Source organism: Ambystoma mexicanum, chromosome 2p, assembly GCF_040938575.1.
Source record: "Ambystoma mexicanum isolate Mex_15411 chromosome 2p, UKY_AmexF1_1, whole genome shotgun sequence".
NCBI classification, from domain to species: Eukaryota; Metazoa; Chordata; class Amphibia; order Caudata; family Ambystomatidae; genus Ambystoma; species Ambystoma mexicanum.
The window spans coordinates 625311475-625332207 of record NC_090923.1 but is presented as its reverse complement, the minus strand read 5'-3'; positions in this window follow the sequence as shown (position 1 = coordinate 625332207).

Sequence of the window (20733 nt, the reverse complement as noted above, 5' to 3'; positions counted from 1 at the left end):
AACTGCCTAGCAAGGTCCTCTGTTCGCTCCTTAGAAATTATCAGTTCTCTTCTTAGAGAGCTCGTTTCCTGGCGAGCTGCATGTACTTCTGCTCTTAATTCCCCAAGCAACTGGGCTAGTTGATCAGTATCTGAAGTTTCCATTGCGCCTGGGTAGGAGTTTAGTGGTAGGCTTCGCGTTCTGTAACGCTCACCTGATTCCCACGGAGGCGCGGGTCTTGGCAGGAAGGTGTCTGTAACACGAAACGTGATGTGCAGGATTCGGTTGGCTTCTGGGGTCGACCCTCTCCGTACTGTGTGTCGAACTCGAAGGGTGAGGTTTCTGCAGGTGAAATAATATGGGGATTAAAGGTCTGGGTTGTTGAATGTCCCTATCTCTCTCTCCTCCCAGCTTGTCTGTTGAACCCCCCTCCCAGGTCAACGTGCTCACCTTAGATAGGTGAATGCTGGGCTCTCCATCTGCGTCTAGTGCAGGGTGCCGTTGCCAGTTCCTTCACTGGTGAAACGTGGGCCTCTTGACTTCAGAGGATGGGTACCGTCGTTGACTGCACGACCAGTAAGTTTCTAGACACCTTTAGTCTTTATAGTCTTTTATGCGTGGCACTGAAGCGCCTGGAGTTGCGTAAGTATGGCCAGCGCTCTTACTGTCTCTTTCTTTGTCTTTGCAGGAGACGATGCAGAAGGAAGAAATCCGGAATTCGCCGCGTGCCGGTAAGTGTGACACTGCTGTTGTCTTTGCAGGTGAAGATGCGGCGTGAAGAATCCGGAATGCACAGCGTGCCAGTAAGTAGAATAATGCTGTTTATCTTTACAGGTGCAGCTGCAGCGTGAAGAATCTGGAATGCACAGCGTGCCTGTAAGTATAATAATGCTGTTTATCTTTGCCGGCGAAGGTGCAGCGTGAGACACGGCCGCTGCCGATGGATCAGGTAAGCAAGCACTGCGTGTGAAAGTTCGTTCTGCTAACCTGTTGTTTCTGGTCTTTTGCAGGTGCTGATGTTGCTCGGGTACCGGAATGGTAAGTATAATTCTTGCAGGTTCAGGATCCAAAGAAGAAATGCTGGAACAGACTCGGTGAGCGTTCTGCTGCAGATGCAGAATAACGCGAAGCACGTTTCATCAATCGGGTGTGGTTTAAATAGCCTTGGAGTGATGAGGCGTCTCCTTCCACGGCCCCGCCTAGGTAAGAAAAGAGTTCCTGCTTCCAGAAGAGTTCCAGTGCTGTATCCAGGGAGTGCAGCTGCCCCACCCAGGTAAGAAAGTAGTCCCAGTTCACCGAGGACTTCTAAGAGTCTGGCAAGTAAGCAGCATGGTCTGCCGCAGGTAAGTCCACCCAAGCACCTTCACACCAATGATGAGCCCGGCGCTTCCAGTACCGGGACCGATGCTTCTGATGAGCCTGGTGCCACCGGCGCCAGGACAAGGTCCCTGTGGGGACCGGCTGGTGCCTAGGATCAGGGTTAGGGGCCTGCTTCCAAGGACGTTGGGCTGATCCTGGCTCCTTGGAAGCAGTGATCATGACGCAATGGACCAGACCAGGAATCAGGCTGGTTGGTAAAGGTATTATTTATTCATTATTTAAAAATAGCACTTAGGTTAAAGTTTCCTCCTGCAAAGTCCATAATTCACAAATGAGCAATTCTACACAGATATAAGTAAGCAGCCGGTATTCAGGAATGAAAGAACAGAATACCGTGTTTGAATATAATCCACCCCCCCCCCCCAAACAAGAGAGAAAAGTGTTTTGGGAAATTTTACACTTTTTAAAATAACAGTTGAAAATGGTTTTGTGAAACAATGAAAAATTTGCAAGAATCCTTAAATTGATATAAATTCCCATGAAAGCAACACTGAACAGGTCCTAACAAACAAAAGCTACTAGATAAGCAACAATACACACTTTAAATCAGAATGGGAGTTTGGAAATACTTTGAATGGAATTTTACACGTGTAAAACATTTGCAAAATTGCGAATTCCCGCTTAATTTCCCCTATGCGATTTTTAATAAAAATGGGTCAAAAACAATGGGGTTATTGGTTGTGGATGTAGCTACAGGTCTTAGTTTTAACTCAGAGTTGAAATTACATCTCTAGCTATAAATTTGAAGAAGTAATGCAAGTTTGAATGAGAATGTAATTTTTAAAAAATTAAACAAGAAAAGCAGAAATTCGGTTTAAAAATGACAGATTGGTTTTATTTAAACTATATTAATGACTAAGAAAAAGAGAATGCCACCCGTGAATCTCCACAGTTACGCACATCCGATTGTAACCCTTCATGTGGCGGATATTCTGTTTTTCATTTATGGTAATTACTTTATTTAATCCAAATCACTAATGGCTTATGGTCTAGTAAAACAAATGAGAGAAAATCAGCGCTAACATTAGGGTTTACAAACAGGGTTGCAAAAATGGTTCTGACAATATTAGATGTTATTAAGTTAAAGATGGGGTAGGCTGAGATTGGGATAGGACAAGGCAAATATACTATGGGTCACTAGGATTCCTGTTTATACTTACAGTCCACTGTAAATTAAGATTGGGCCGTCAGGTTCTGGTCATCACGGATCGGGTCTACAGGCAGCAGGGCACTTCTGGCGGGATGGTCAGCTGGGCGGTTCTGGTCAATTGGACTGCACCTCAGGCTGGATTGAATTGGATTGGCCCTTCTGGTCACTGGACACTGTAGATTAGCGGGATGGCGAGTTTCAGCAGGCAAGCATGAATGGCAGCAAGCCAAACTGGATCAGAATTATTTTCGAGAAGTTTGGGATGGTTCAGGATTTGGGCCTAGCTGAAAAGAGTTCAGCAAATGGTGAGGCCTTGGCTTGGTAAAGAAATCTGGAACAGGAACAAGATGAAGAATTCTGGAACAGGGCGTCACGCGGAAATCAGGATGGAGTCAGGAATCACTGTGTCCTGTGGGTGGTGAAGTTTCCTTATTTTTCATGCCAAGTGACATCACTAAGTTTATGATAGGGGCAGAATTACAAACCACACCCTTACATTACATTAAGGGCTGTGATAGGTCAACGGCACTTGCCTTTTTCTGGTTGGAAGCCAGAAAGAACGTGTCATATTTTACAATGTGACTTGGGAACTCCCACAGTGATTTCAACCACAATTTTACTTCCCCACAAATACACATTTCTATAATTATGCCCTCTAATAAAATCAGACACGTACATTACCAATTTTGTGGGTTACATTTACCTCTAACTCCAATCTCAGTGAGAGCTGGCTTTGTTGTTCTGTGGAATTTTGTCAATATTAATCATAACGTTTTTGGCCTAACAATTCCTAATTCAGTACATATCTGTGCAATCACCCCTAGAACACGGGTGTACAATATTATATTTGCAGCACCAATAGTCTTGACACAATTATTCTTTTTGTGTAATTTTTGTTCCTTATGTAGTACAGGTTTCACTCACGTCTTCACAGAAAGGGCATCAAATTAGATTTACAACTACCAAATTTTAGATTTGTCCTCCTTCATGTGGCAAAGTTAAAGGTTTTCAAAACTTAATCACAAATAGGCATTGAAACAACAAATGTCCTTTAGCAGTTTCTTTTTTACTTCTTTCAACTGGCAACAGCTGTCAAATTCCTTTGATCAGGGTGCGGTCCAGAGGGAAGTTTCCTGCCCCTCCCCTGAAAGGGTCAGTGTTCAAGCAGGCCATTGTCCTTGGCTGGGCCACAGACGAATGTCTAATGAGTTCTTTGTTCTGAGTATGCAGGAACCTTCCAGCAGCAATTAGGCCTTCCTGCTAGCAGTGGAGTGTCAACCATTCCCAGACTGAAGCTGTCAGATCAGAATTAACTATTTAACTCCAAACTGGGTTACTTTATGTTGCCTACATCTTTCATTAAAACATATAAATGAACACAGTTTATAGGGTATTTTGACATTTAAAGAATTATGCCTTTCACAAAACATGCTTTTAAACAGGCGATTTTTCACTTCTTCATGGAAAAAACACATTTAAACTGAATCCTTTACATCAGAGTTTCCTCTGCAGCACACACATTTTATTCAGCACCTGTCATGATGCCTGCCCCCAGAAGACCAGACCAGGCCCAGCAGCCCCGGAAACAAGCATCATGCCACTTGGAGCATGCCCAAAAGCCCCAGTTAGGGGCTGTTTGGGTGCAGTCCTGGCGCTTATGGCGCCAGGCTCATAAAGATAATGTCAGTCCTGGCGCCATGGGCGCCAGGCTCATTATTGATAACTTACCTGAAGCAGACCATGCTGCATACTGACCTGAGACAGACCATGCTGCATGAAGACTCAAGCCAAATGAGGCTTAGGAGGGACTATTTTACTGAAGGGACTATTTTGTTACTTGGGTGGGGCTGTGGAAGAATACTTACCTGGAACTTCTTCCAAGGCTATTTAAACCACGCCCGGACAGCCACACGTGCTTCGCGTTATTCTGCTTGCTGCAGCGTAACGCTCACCGTGTTTTCAGCAGCTCCAGTCTTCAGCCACGCCCGCTTCAGTCCTGGGACTCCTGAAACAAGAAGAAAAGAAGGATAAAGGTTAGAACAGGAGTTTTAACTTTAATCCTTACCTGAATCCTGATCCATCTCGCCACGGAGCTGAAAGACAGAAGTCTTTGAAGCATCGCTTCGCATTCCTACGGCGCCGCGCTGAACTCACCTGCTTGGCGGTACTTCAGCATTCCATCACGCTCTCTCCATCTCGCGGCCGCCCTCCGACACCTAAGGAGACAAAGACAGCAAGGTGAGCAAGGGGAGAAAGCAAAGACAATACAAGTTACCCCCCACAAAACTTACCTGATTTACCACGGGGGTCTCACCTCATCTCGGGTCAGCGCAGTCAACTCTGCTTCATCGCCGTACCCCGGCCCCTAAGGGGAAAACCACAATAGACTTACCTGAATCTTACCAATTGCCATTTGGAAATCTTCGAGTGGGTTAATCGGCAACCTGCAAGGAATCGGACAGGGTGAAGATCAGACATTTGAACTCTTATGAACAATTGGACTTTAGAGTCAATACTGGAACTCACCAATTCCTCTACGCCAGTGAAGTAACTGGTCATCAACGCGCCCCTGCGGTCGACGCAGGATGGCGAGCTCATCCTTCCAAACCATCAGGTGACACTAAGGAGGGGACATCAAGAGTGATCTGTGGGAAGACAACGGGAGTGGGGAAGGTGGGTTGACACTCAATTCCACGGGTGGTTAATTTCCCTTCTCCTTTGCAGAAGAATATTCCTGCGAGCCAGACGAACTTGGCTGAGCGGGCCAGTCCAGTCAGTCATCTCGGCGCTACACGTCACGCTGGTGGAAACAACAGCGGCCCAGTTCCGGTCGACGCCCCTGTGGGAACCAGGTGAGCGTAACAGAACGCAAAGCCTACCCACAAATACCCACCTGGGCGTCATGGAGACCTCGGAAACTGATCAGTTGGCCCAATTATTAGGGGAATTAAGGGCCGAAGTGCATTCCACCCGCCAAGAAACCAATGCCCTCAGGAGGGAACTGATCGTGTCAAAAGAACGAACTGATGAGTTGGCCAGACAACTATTACAGAGCCAGGATGGACAAACACCTCTACCAGGACTTGGGGCAAGTCCAGCTCCTGTACCATTGAGTAACCCGGTGCAGATAAATGTACCTGGAGCCGTTCCTTTGGCTCCGCCTGAACGCTTTGCCAGAGACCCAAAAGGGTTTGCAACATTCATGAATCAATGCCGCTTGCACTTTTTATGTAGACCTGGAGCTTTCCCAAACGATCAGGCAAAGGTAGCCTTTGTACTGTCATATCTCAGCGGCAGTGCAGCGGATTGGTCCATTCCACTAGTTAACCAGGATGACCCGATTCTTCAAGATTTCCAGGGTTTTCGAACAAGCATGGAAAGACTATTCGCCCGACACTCCCGAGGACAGGCTTTGGACAACAAACTTTTATCCCTACGACAAGGTAACCAGGATCTTTTATCTTACATTGCAACTTTCAATAGATTAGTAGTGGAAACCGAATGGCCTGAAGCCAAGTGAATCAGATTATTCCATCGAGGACTTCGGGGAGAACTCAAAGATGTTTTGGCCCAAATCCTGAACCCGCCTCAAGACTGTGCTGAATATATAGATCTAGTGGTCCAGCTCGATCACAGACTTCAAACCAGGAAGGCTGACCGAACCAAGTTTGAGAACAGGGTGTTGGTTAAAACCCACGTAAGCTCCAAGGGAGTAGATGTCTCAGAACCTATGCAAATCGGGGGGGTTAAAGGACCCTTAACCCAGAAGGAAAGAGATAGAAGACGGCAACTGCAATTATGTTTATATTGCGGAACTACTGGTCATTTTCTTCGGAACTGCCCTGTAAAACCACCCAAGAAAGTTATAGGAGCAGCAGACGAAAACCATGTGAAATCTGACTCGGGAAACGACCAAGCCCGGCAAGCGTAGAGGTCCACTTGCCGAGCTTAAAGAAGGACACTCTGACCTCGCATTTCACCATACCCATGGTCCTTGTAGATCCAGAGCAGCCATCACGCATGCATGCGGTAAAGGCGTACGTAGACAGTGGAGCCATAGGAAATTACTTGGACTGGGAATTGGCTACCAGGATGAATCTATCTCTCACCCGCAAGACTACGGCCGATGTTGTCACCACTGTAGATAGAACGGAAATTGCCTCTGGACCCGTAACTCATTCCACTGCAGAGATGACAAAGCTGAGTTAAGATGGGCATCGAGAGGCTATGGTGTTTGACTTAATCAAGGCCTCACAGTTTCAGCTGATACTTGGGATACCTTGGTTGGAAAAACATAATCCCTGTATTGATTGGCGAGAGAAGAGACTAACCTTCCCAGAATGTGCTCACACCTGCTACCCAAGGAAAACTCAAAACTCCGTCCTGGCCCCAGTAATTCCAGTAGCCATACAATTACCTGTTGAATACCAAGACTTTCAGGATGTCTTCCAAAAGGAACAGGCAAACACCTTACCACCTCACAGATCGTATGATTGTCAAATAGATCTTGTACCTGGAGCACAACCACCTTGCAGCAGAATCTATGCCCTTACGGAACCCGAAAATCTCCATTTGCGCCAGTACCTAGACCAGTACCTTGCTAATGGCTTCATTCGCCCGTCCAAGTCCCCTGCATCTTCAGCTTTGTTCTTCGTACTGAAAAAGGAAGGCGACCTTAGAACATGTATAGACTACCGCGCACTGAATCAGATAACCATCAAGAATCGATACCCACTGCCTTTGATCCCAGAACTACTAGACCAGGTGAAGGACGCTTGTATATACCCGAAACTAGACCTTCGGGGGGCATATCATCTGGTACGTGTCAAAGAGGGTGACGAATGGAAGACTGCTTTTCGCACCAAGTATGGACTATTTGAGTACCAGGTGATGCCCTTCGGACTATGCAATGCACCGGCAGCCTTCCAGTTCTTCATGAACGATGTCCTCCGAGAGCTTATCGACATTTGGTCGTTTACATCGACGACATCTTAGTATACTCTTTATCAGAATCTGAGCATGTAAAACACGTCCGAGCAGTCCTAGAGAAGTTACGCCAGCATAAATGATATGCTAAACTGGAAAAGTGCATCTTCCACACTACGGAAGTGGAATTCCTTGGATTTATTCTGACCCCGAGAGGAATCCGGATGGATACGCGAAAAGTGGATGCCATTCTTAATTGGCCTTCGCCAAGTTCAATCAAAGGAGTTCAAAGCATGCTTGGCTTTGCCAATTTCTACCGCAGGTTTATCTCGGACTTCTCGCACATTGTATATCCCATTACAACGCTATTACGAAAAAACAAACGCTTTGTGTGGACAGAGGAAGCCGAGAACGCCTTCCAAGAGTTAAAAGCTAAATTCACATCTGCTCCCATATTAAGACACCCGTGCCCCGAGCTTCCCTACATAGTGGAAACAGATGCATCCAGTTCAGCCATGGGAGCAGTCCTTTCCCAAAAGGATCCCGAAACTAACCAGCTTCACCCAGTGGCGTTTTGGTCAAGAAAATTTTCAGCCCCCGAATTAAACTATGCTATAACCGACAAGGAGCTGCTGGCCATCAAATCTGCCTTCAAGGCTTGGTGGCACTATCTACTGGATACCAGACATACCATCACGGTCATCACCGATCACCGCAACTTACAATACCTAAAGACAGCCAAAGCCCAATCTTCGCGCCAACTCCGTTGGGCATTGTTCTTTGCCGAGTTTGAATTTGTAATAACCTATCGACCAGGTTGTAAGAATGGTAAAGCAGACGCCTTGTCCCGGATTGGAATGGGAGAAGCAGAAATAACTTTAGAACCCGTACCCATAATTCCGGAACAGAGAATCCTTGGCCTGACATCCATACAGACACTGGAGGACATTCAAAACAAGATCCACCAACTCTTTGATTCCGTTACCCTACAGGACTGGGTAAAGAAAGGTCCAGAGTACTCTGTCATCGATGATTTACCTTATTACCAAGGCCGGCTATTTTTACCACAAAAAGAACTACAGGAACTTGTCATTTCCCATTACCATGACACCTTAATAGAAGGGCATCCGGGTATTGCAAAAACCGAAGCTAAAATTAGGAAGCAATTTTGGTGGCCCACCTGACGAAAGGATGTCAAGTCATTTGTCATGTCTTGTGGCATTTGCGCACAAAATAAAGGGCAAAAGAAAAAACCTGCTGGATTATTGCAACCATTAGACATACCACCTACCCCTTGGCATACCTTGTCATTAGACTTTATCACAGATTTACCCCCGTACCAAGGTTACAATACCATTCTAGTTATTGTAGATCTTTTATCTAAAATGGCCCACTTCATTCCTTTAAAAGGGATACCTTCAGCTTCAATCCTGGCCAAGGAATTCCTTGAAAATGTTGTCCGCCTGCATGGCTTTCCTTCAGTGTTAATTCAGATCAGGGCAGTCAATTCATTTCACATTTTTGGAGGAAATGCTGCCAACTGGCACAAATTGATGTTAGGCTTTCGACCAGTCACCACCCTCAGACTGACGGTCAAACGGAGAGGACCAACCAGACTCTTGAACAGTACCTCCGTTGTATGCTACATCAGTCTGAGGGGAATTGGAAAGACATTCTGTGGATCGCAGAGTATGCGTACAATAATTCCGTACACTCAGGAACTGGACAAAGTCCTTTTTTTACCATTCATGGGCACCATCCTCGAACCTCGGATTTGGACTCACCCCAGCATTTAGAGATGCCCGCAGTGGACCATCTCCACGCTGTTATTACACAAGCCTTTAAAGAAGCAACCATCCATTTGCAAAAGGCTAAGGAAAAATACAAAAAGGATGCGGATCAGCACAGAAGTGAAGCTCCTCAATACCAAATAGGGGACCAAGTATGGTTAGCCACTAAGCACTTACCACTCAAGGGGACTCGGACCTTTAACCCCAGGTATTTGGGACCTTTTTCTGTCAAGGCAATTATTAACCCAGTGGCCGTCAAGTTGGACCTACCTGCTCATATGCGAATCCATCCCGTCTTCCATGTATCTCTTTTGAAGCCAGTGCAACCAGGAACTAGGCTAACCACTCCACCTGAACCTATCTTCATAGTCGGAGAGCCCGAGTTCGAAGTCAAGAATATTTTGGACTCAAAAAGAGTGAGATCAAAACTCTTTTACCTAATTGACTGGAAAGGTTATGGTCCGCAGGAAAGGTCTTGGGAACCTAGTGACCACGTGCATGCACCTCGTTTAGTGAAGAGGTTCTATCGGGAATTTCCAGACAAACCACGGCCAAGGGGGAGAACGACTTTAGGAGGGGCCTTGAGGGGGAGTGCTGTCATGATGCCTGCCCCCGGAAGACCAGACCAGGCCCAGCAGCCCCGGAAACGGGCATCATGCCACTTGGAGCATGCCCAAAAGCCCCAGTTAGGGGCTGTTTGGGTGCAGTCCTGGCGCCTATGGCACCAGGCTCATAAAGATAAAGTCAGTCCTGGCGCCATGGGCGCCAGGCTCATTATTGATAACTTACCTGAAGCAGACCATGCTGCATACTCACCTGAGACAGACCATGCTGCATGAAGACTCAAGCCAAATGAGGCTTAGGAGGGACTATTTTACTGAAGGGACTATTTTGTTACTTGGGTGGGGCTGTGGAAGAATACTTACCTGGAACTTCTTCCAAGGCTATTTAAACCACGCCCGGACAGCCACACGTGCTTCGCGTTATTCTGCTTGCTGCAGCGTAACGCTCACCATGTTTTCAGCAGCTCCAGTCTTCAGCCACGCCCGCTTCAGTCCTGGGACTCCTGAAACAAGAAGAAAAGAAGGATAAAGGTTAGAACAGGAGTTTTAACTTTAATCCTTACCTGAATCCTGATCTATCTCGCCACGGAGCTGAAAGACAGAAGTCTTTGAAGCATCGATTCGCATTCCTACGGCACCGCGCTGAACTCACCTGCTTGGCGGTACTTCAACATTCCATCACGCTCTCGCCATCTCGCGGCCGCCCTCCGACACCTAAGGAGACAAAGACAACAAGGTGAGCAAGGGGAGAAAGCAAAGACAATACAAGTTACCCCCCACAAAACTTACCTGATTTACCACGGGGGTCTCACCTCATCTCGGGTCGGCGCAGTCAACTCTGCTTCATCGCCGTACCCCGGCCCCTAAGGGGAAAACCACAATAGACTTACCTGAATCTTACCAATTGCCATTTGGAAATCTTCGAGTGGATTAATCGGCAACCTGCAAGGAATCGGACAGAGTGAAGATCAGACATTTGAACTCTTATGAACAATTGGACTTTAGAGTCAATACTGGAACTCACCAATTCCTCTACGCCAGTGAAGTAACTGGTCATCAACGCGCCCCTGCGATCGAAGCAGGATGGAGAGCTCATCCTTCCAAACCATCAGGTGAGAATAAGGAGGGGACATCAAGAGTGATCTGTGGGAAGACAACGGGAGTGGGGAAGGTGGGTTGACACTCAATTCCACGGGTGGTTAATTCCCCTTCTCCTTTGCAGAAGAATATTCCTGCGAGCCAGACGAACTAGGCTGAGCGGGCCAGTCCAGTCAGTCATCTCCTCGGCGCTACACGTCACACTGGTGGAAACAACAGCGGCCCAGTTCCGGTCGACGCCCCCGTGGGAACCAGGTGAGCGTAACAGCACCAGTTCTTCCCTTAAGTGCTGAGATTTGTTTGCAGTCTGGATGTATGTATGCAGCCTTTGCTTGGAGTTCTCTCTGCACAGCTGAAATTGTTAAATTTTTAGCTGCTTTCTTCCCATGCAACTGAAAAGAAATTGTGTTGGGCTGCATTACTTATGAGATACATTTCTTAGCTGCTGTCAGTCAATGAGGCCCGGCTCCTCTCAGCCACCTGGAGGATCTGTAACCCTTTTAATTTCAATGATTCACTGAAAATGAATGGATCTAGCGCCAAAACAGCACTTTGAAGGTTGCAAAGCTGCATTTTAAAAGGCATTTTCGTTTTTTAGCCCAATTCTATGGCCTTGCTTCATGTTACATGTAACAGCACCCACTGGGATGCTCCTGCAGTAAGAATACTGTGTGGCAGGGGTGTACAGCCTCTTGTGATCGTGACCCAAACGCTGTTTTGTAGAGTTTTACGCACACAGGGGTTAGCGCATCCATTTTTGTCTGTTCTTTCCTCATTTGTACAGTGAGGCAGTGGGGCACATCGGCATGGGTAAAAATATCCCACAGTATGGTGGGGAAAGACAAGTCAGTTAGAATTTATGATGAGGTAGGCAGAAGTTTCAGTAAAGTGTTTTGCAAAGGAATTGGGTGATTACGGGGATACACACATAAAATTAATTTGATAGAAAATGACAAACCTAACGTGCATAAGGTGAGGAATCTCCTGTTGGGTGTTAGAGAAAAAGTAAGGTTAGAGTTATGCAATCTATGTGATCAGGGGATCATTGAACCCATTGAGAGTACTGTGTGGCTTTCTCCTTTTGTTGTCAGGCAGCGTCCTGATCGGCAGATCAGGTTGTGTGTAGATTTGGTGATTAGACATCCCCTACATAAGGTTAGTGAGATGTCTACTACCATGGAGGAGGCTGTGTGGTATTCTACTCTGGACCTATTGTCTGCATGCCACCACGTAGACTTACATCAATCATCCAGGGCTCTGATAGCATTTATTATGCCGCTAGGGGCATACCAATTTAAAAGACTACTATTTGGGTTGGCATCAGCGTCTTCAGTGTTTCAGGAGATTATGGTGAATCTCTTAAAGGGATAGTGCTATCAAAAGTTTTATTGGCTAAAAAGATGGCCCATAATCAAAAATATATATAAAAAATATTTTTAAACAAACTTCCTATGTAGAGTCTTGAGCAAATGAGGATCAAACTCAAAAATGTCAAGCACTAGGAGGCATCCATTTTGTGAAATGCATGAGCCTCCTGTTCTTGTGTTAATTTCTGCCCTTGCGGCACTAATGAAGCAAACGCCAGCCAGCTGTAATACACAAAAGTTACCAGCAGGTGGCTTTTGATTCATTATTGCCGGAGAGCAGAGATTAACACAACCTGCTGCTGCTAAGTGCTTTAAATTTCTTTTTTAAAAGCCCTGGAAAATAAATGCTGCGGTTTTCTTTCTAACTTAGAAAGAAAACCGCAGCATTTATAACTTGTATTTATGTTTGCTGTGACTTCAGCTTTGAGTCTCCTGGGCTCCCCCTGGGTCGGGGGAACCCAGGAGACTCAAAGCTGAAGCCACAGCTTTGTATTTAAAAATGCTGCAGTTTTCTTTCTCTGTCAGCTTTCTCTTTGAGTCTCATGGGTAACCCCGATCCGGGGGATCCCAGGGTTCCCCCGACCCAGGCGAGCCCAGGAGACTCAAAGCGAAAGCCGCCGCAGTCAGAAATACAACATTGTTGTACAGCAATCAGAAATACAAGTTTGTTGTATTTATAATTACTGCGCCTTTGCTTTTTTCCCTTTCATTTTACGTTTTCTGATGTTTCCCTTGGCTTGGGGAGCACTGAAAACGTAAAATGAAAGTGATGGCAGCCTCCTCAGCTCATGCAGCTCTACTCTGGCTGCAGTAAGCAAAGGCTCCCACTAGGGGGCTTTTGCCGCTTGTTTAGTGCCACCATGCCAGACCATGAGCTGAGCAGGTTCCCTGAAATGGCAAAATGGATGCTCCCATGTAAACGCTTTGATCCTTGTTTACTCAAAAGTTTACATAGGAGCTTCCATTAAAATTATGTTTAATGCATGTTTTGGATTATTGCCCATCTTTTAGGACAATAATATTTTTGAGCACACTATTCCTTTAAGGGACATAACTGGAGTTTAGTGTTTTCAGGATGACATCTTTGTGGGGGCGAAGCATGAAGCAGAGCATGATAGTAGAGTAAAGGACATCCTAAATAGGTTGGAAGTAGCAGGGTTGACTGTCGAGAGGGATAAGTGGCAATTTAAGGTTCACCAGGTGTAATTTCTGGGCCACATATTGACGAGTAAGGGATTAGAGACGCGCCCTGAGATGGTGGATGCCATTCTGAATATCATGTCCTCGTCTAACAGGGATGAGTTAAGATCATTCTTGGGGATGGTGGAATTTTACTCTAAATTTGTGCAAAATTTCTGTACCAAATGTGTAGTTCTCAGAGACTTCTTGAAGGAAAGAGTGGAGTTTGCGTGTAGTAGGAGAGAAGAGGAAGTCTTCAAAAAGATAGAACTGGAACTGGCAAATGCCCCAACACTACATAGGTTCAATCCTCGAGATGAGACTATTGTTACTGTGAACGCATGTTCTAGGTGTGTGGAGGCGGTACTGTCCCAATGCAAAAGAGGTATAGAGGTTCCTGTGGCATTTGCGTCACGGTCTTTGTCATCATCAGATTCAAGAAATTCCACCATCGAAGGAGAGAGCTTGGCATGTTATTAGGCATCAAACTATTTCAAGTCGTATGTATGGGGGATTCCTTACATCGTAAGGAGCGATCATAAACCTGTGGTGAATTTATTTACCACCTGGGGTTTGGGTTTGGCTACCCCCAGAATTGCCAGATGGTTGTCAGCTTTACAGGGGTTTCATTTTGTGGTGTAATTCTTGCCTGGATGCTGTTACCCTGTTGCCGACTGTTTATCTAGATCCCCTAGTGAGGAGGTGGTTAAGGAGGAAGGGGTATGTGATGAATGGGTAGCTCAAGTTGGGAACACAGTACATGCAGCATTTTCTAAAGATGTTTGGTTAACAGCTATTGAGGTGGATATGGATTTAAAGGAGGCTATCGCCAAAACTGAAATGGGGTGGCGACTGGGGGATGAGATGATTTTGCCATTTTACAAGGTAAAAGATGAATTGAGTAGTTCTGTGGGGTTTGGCAAGCGGGGAAAGGTTAGTGCCTTCTGTGTCTCTCCACAATGAGCTTATCAAGCGTGCCCGTGAGGGTTATTTGGGTAAGAGTTTAACAAAATTCAGATTAAGGTCAAAATTTTGGTGACCGTCCATGGAAAGCATGATAGATGAGGAGGTGGGGATTTGTGATCCATGTCGTGCCAGTGATAAGTCATTGAAGCCCCAGAAATGTGAGATTGATAGCGTAGCGATCCCGGAGAGGGCATCGGAAAAAGTGTTGATTGACTTTATGGGTCCCATGAGCATATTTGGACCAGATCACAGATTTGCCATGGTTCTGGTGGATCACGCTTTAAGGTGGTTCGAGGTGGAATTTGTGGCCACCATATGCACTAAGTCGGTCATCGACTTCTTGGAAAGATTGTTCTCTACAGAGGGATATCCCAATGTAATAATTTCGGACAATGGAGTGCAGCTAGTTTCAGCAGAAATGTGTGAGTATATGCAGGCTCACTCCATAGAGAGTCATCGAACAGCATTGTTCAACCACAAAGCCAATGGCTTGGTTGAATATGTAAATGGAATTATGAAGGAGCCCTTACAATTGGCATTTGCCAACAGCCTTAATTGGAGGAATTGTATACAAGAAATGGTGCAAGCATATAGGGACACACCGCATGTGCTAAAAGGTGTGTTACCATTTGAGAAAATTAGAGGTAGGAAAATGTGTTCACACCTGTTTTTCCAATGGTTAGCAGTGGACAAGAGGTATGAGTGTGAAGTGAGGCCCGCTGGGGGGAGTTTGTTGAAAGTGATGAAAGTAGGAAAAGAATATGTGGTGACTAGTGATGGTAGACGTTGGAGTATGGACCATGTAGCCATTCTACGGCATCCTGATGTTGTGGTCAATGATGAGCATAAGGCGCATGATCATGTTGGGGAGGACGGAGGTGGAGAGTGGTGCAAAGGTCACTACCTTGGGGATGCAGATAGATTGGTTGTTGAAAGTATGCAATCATCACCTGAGGGAGCGGAGTGTGGTGGACCCCAGGAGGAGACTCTGGAGGTAACTGTGGGTGGTAATGATGTCATTGTAGGGAATGGTGAGAGGGGGACGATAAGTGTTCAAACTCATCATTTGGAAGAACAAGAAAACCACCTTTGAAATTCAGTGAGTATGAAATGTCATCAGTACATCTTCTTTAAATGCTTTATATGTATTGCCTGTTACTATTTTCCTCATGTCTAAACTACTTTCTGGTAAGTATAAGAGGAAGCATATGTCGTGTCCTTTGCTCATGCTGTAATTGCAGTGGGTGTTCTGAGAAACCTGAGGGTATTCTCCCAGTAAGCGCTGGTTATATAAACTGGGCTCACCCCTACCGAACTGACACCCAAAGCCTAAACCTATAGAGCAGCTGCAGCGGGCAAAGAAACGTGACCGGAGCCCTCAGGCACAAATACACAAAAAAGCTTACTGGTGTCCTTCGGCCGCCTGCGAATAAGCCCCAATATACATGTTCAAAGTTAAAACGCCCTTTGTCGCAATGGACAATAGTAAGCAAAAAGTCCATAAATTGTCAATTTGTAAACCTATGATATTTAATTGTCATCAAATGGTCATGTGACAACATGTGTTTTGATCGTACACCTGGGTCCTCTTCAGGGCATTGCTGCATCAACATAGAACTAGTGCTGGAGCTATCACGTTAGCATCTCATTCTTACAGATGCAGCATATAGCATAGCGCCGCTCAACCTGTATGCTTGCTTACGATTCTTAGCTTCCTGATACATGCTCTGACTTTTTGCTTACTATTGTCCATTGACAAAAGGCTGTTCCGGCTTTAATATATGGTGCTGAAAACATGTTTGGTTGCCCACATGATTTATGGGACACATTGGAAAACATTTTCTGGACTAGAGCGTTACATTTACCCAAGGGCTGTCCTACCAGTAACATACAATATGAACTGGGTTTGATATCAATAAAAGCAAGGGTGAGTTGGAACGCACTTACCCTCTATAGGAAGACTTTGCTAGACAGCCCAGCTACACAATTCAAAATTCTTCAAAATCCAGTCTCTGACCTAAAACACACGGTCCTATCAGAGTGGAGTAATCTTTGTATAGAGTTAATGGACACAAATAATATACAAATCGAAACTCTGATAAAAAAAAAGCAGAAAAGGCAAAACTGACGCTATGGAGATCAGACTGCCACCGAACCTCTACAGAGCAAGAAAGCTCACGTCTGATGAAGGATGCCCCTCCTGAATCCCGCGAGTACAGTAAACTACAATCTTATCTAACTCAATCACCTGATCAAAACACAAGAATGTTATTTCTGCAATTTCGACTCAACCTGTTTCTAACCAAAGACTGCACAAAATCATGGAAGCGGAACGAAAGTGCAAATACAACAGGTCGTTTTTGTAGCCACTCAGCGAAGACTCTAAAACATCTGACCTTATAATGTAAAAAGTTTAGATCATTACGAACTAAACTATTCGGACCACTCTTTGAAGAACGTCAAACTTACAGTGCAACTGACTGGTGGAAAACCATGTTCAACGGCACAAATCAAAAAGTCATGTTCAGACTGGTAACGTTTTTGAAGGATTTAAAAATTTGCTTAGCTGAAGCAAATCCCACATCTGCATCGCAATCAACACAGCCTTAGTAGACCTATGAGGATGGCTGACATAACTAAGGAACTTAATGCGTGAGAGTGTGGGATTGTATTATGACATGTGATGTAACCGGGAAAGAATTTTTTTCAAAACCAACAAAATAAAAAAAATAAAAATAAAAAAATAAACAACAATGGCCATTTTAACTTTGAACATGTATATTGGGGCTTATGCGCATGCGGCAGAAGGACACCAATATCCTTTTTTATTCTCCCAGTAACACCTCGAAGATTCCTTATTCAGGTGGCCAGGACACGGCCAATGCTGTTGGATCCAGTTCCTAGAGGCAGAACAGTGGGGGAGGATCACCTGGGTAGGGGAACCCAGGGTTATGCTCGGGGGACTACACCAGGTGAGGCGCGGTATTGTAGCAGAGAAGGAGAGAAGGGCAAGATATCCGAGGCTTTCATGGGCTGTATTGCATCTGCCTCCCTTCCTCTTGTTAGATCTCTCAGATCCAATAAACCCTCCATATGTAATCAATCCTCTAAGGCCCCAAACCCGGTTACATCCAAAAAGCATAACTCCCAGAATCTTTGTTTCACCAGTCTCATTGAAATGCTCCCTATTCTTCTTCTTTCCGTTCCTCTGAGTATCATTTTCCACATTCCCTACTTGATCAGACAAAACACTACAATTCCCACAATCCCCTTTGTTCATATCACGCTCCCAGCTATTCCCACTTACCCTGTAAACCCTACCAATCCCGCCCCCCTGATTGTCATTTCCCAAAGTTCCAACCTACTATGACAGAACACTATCTTCCCCACGATCCCCTATGCTCTGTTCTTCATCCAGGTCATTCTCACCCATTTAACAAACCCTCCGAAACCAACCCTTCCGAGAGCATCCCAAACCCAAATACAAAGGATATGATCCCATACAACACCTCTTTACCTTCCGGATGCTCTGACATTCAAACTTTACCATTTTCCGAAACAAACACTGACGCACACCACAAACAACAGACTAATGTTAAGCCTCTGTATCTGAAATGTCCCAACCTGAAGGTCAGGCAAAGTCAGGCGATTAACTTGAACCACACACACCTGACGTCCCTTCTTTTTCTTCACGGGGATAACAGGTGGAGCAACCAAGAGCAGTACGAACAAGGCAAGTACAGCAGACAGCACGGCAAGAGGGCTACCACACAGCAGTTCAAACAAAGGAGAAGGGCGGCAGGAATCGAGAGGGTGGCGAGGAGAGAAGTGACCTTGTTCTTTTTGTCCCAGGCCCGCAGAACCTTCGTAGAGGAAAGCCTAAGACCACGAACAATGGCACAAGTGTCCTGTAGCAGATGTCAATGGTACATGGGGAAAGCATATGCCAATTAGCAGGGCAAGGGAAGCTCCCACGCCCATGGTACCGGCCTTGACTCCAGAGAAGCCAAAAGCCAAACAGTTCATCACAAACGGTGAGTCGAAGGGAGAACCAATAAGAACCGGGCTGTGTCCAGTGGTAATCGTAGGAGTGGCAAGGTTCGAAACAAAGCTATTGAACTTTGCATGAACTGTTAAAAGTGTGAAGGGGAGAGCAGCTGCAGAGGGAAAGTGGTACCACGTGGGTGCTAATTCGAGAGACTCTGGTCAAGTCCCATATGAGAGAAACCTTAAGAATCAGAAGGCCGTGGGAAGGCCAGCGAAATAGGTCAGAGTGGTCATACAGAGGGTCAGGCAAAATCCCTGTACAATTGAAAGACACTGATCTACAAGCACTGTGAAAGAAAGGGAAGTGAATCCCGAAAACCACAAACTGTATAAAAGATAAAGAGTGAATAATGAAAGTGAAGAGGGGTGAGCCACTATCATCCTGATCCAGAGCCACAGTAAACCCGAAGGTGTGAAGGTAGGCTAAGAATCGAAAGGAGTCGGAGCCCGGCAGATGGGGATCCAAGGGTGAAAAGTTGTTCAAACCCCGAATTGAGAGAAGTAGAAGTTGAAGTAACGGCAAGGGTGAACCCGATGGAGGGATGCAGTCAAGAGCGGTCCAAGACCAGCGGAGGGAGATCCAGGGGTGAAGCCAACACCTGCGTACTGGCAGTCAAGAGAGGTCCGAGCCCAGCAGAGGGAGATCCAGGGGTGATGCTGTCATCCAACACAAGAAGAAAACTGGTTAAATCATTTTTGGGATACAATTGAGAAGGGTCAGCACCCAGAAGAGGGGGACCCAAGGGTGACTCGTCACCCAGTGAACATGGGAAAAGAACTATCATTAGTTAAAGGAATTTTTGTTTTATTGTTTGAACAAGTTAGGTCCTCGAAGGCAAGAGACTTTCAAGTGAAACGAGACTTGACCATCCGCGGCCCTGATAACGGGAAGCTTGAGGGTTAAAGCTAAACTGTCATCTCGTGCTAGACAAACCTATGTCATTGGAACTGTTGTTACGTGCTGGAAAGACCAGGGAATGTACCGTGCTCCAAGCTCCCATTTTATCCTGTGTCCAAAATGTGGTGAAGGGAGACCCAGACTACCGCATCCTGACATATTATTTGAGAACACTTTTTTCTTTTCATGAGAAATATCCCACACCCCTTTTTGTATTAGTTATGAGGCTTGGCAAAAGGTTTCATAGTATAAGCCCTTTTTCTTTTGACACAACGTCACTAGGGCTGCCTTATTTTTCATTTGATGGTTGACATTTGCTCCCATTTTAGAGTTTGGATTAGATTATGTGTTTTTCCAACCTGCACACCACATTTAATTGTTCAATAAACACCCTTGAACTGTGATCACTTGGTCTGTTTTACTTGTCACTGTGAGTTTCTCACAGCGCGCAATGGCATCAAAACTTTCCATTTTGGAATGCCATCGCACACAGTGTGACAGTTTAATCTATAACTGTTCCTCAGAGCAGACAAACCTGTGTTGGAGTCTTTTACTGGAATAAACCTGTACTTATCTTCTATAACCTGGATCCTCTCATTATTATGACATTATTCCAGCTCGAATTTAAATATTCCAAACAAGTGATCACATTTTATAGAAAACGTTGAATCGACGATGTAATAAACAGTCACTATTACAGTGTCCCTTCACTTTTATCACTGATTAGCCGTAGACTAGTGCCAAAATAATCAAAAAATCTTTGCCATTGTACTAATGTGGGTTCGTTCTGCTACAGAGGACACCAGATCCAAGCTTCTTCTATACGTAGTTTTAATGCCCATTGGTACACCAGACAAGTGAGGTAGACACAATACGGTAAGTCCACAATTAAATGTAAGTAGATACAATGGCATTGACATGCATACTACTGGCAGCCTCAGAAGTAACTGTCACCCTCGGAACACTCACACTGCCACACACATACCACCCCGCACCGACATGTCCAAATCCACATTTTCACCAAAAACGTAAAAAAATGGCTACTGTACCCACCTCACTAAAACATGAGGCCACAAAACAAATGCATGAAATCAGTAATATAAACAGGCCTCCCTAACCTAACATTAACAGCCTTTTCCACCCACATGGAGAGAACAATGTTATAAAGCGGGTTTATCTGTAATCCTTCAGGACAGATTGGGCATGCCTTCAAACTCTGGCAGTCCTTATTTGCGGAACTCACTCCTTGATGCAATTAAAATTCTGGAGAGCAATGTACTTCCTCTTTGGACTACTACAAAATCCAGTCCCTGGAGTAGCGGCACTTCTTCACTCCCAAACTTCCTTCTTGAAGTACTGTAATTCTTCTGCTGCTGAACTCTTACTTGGA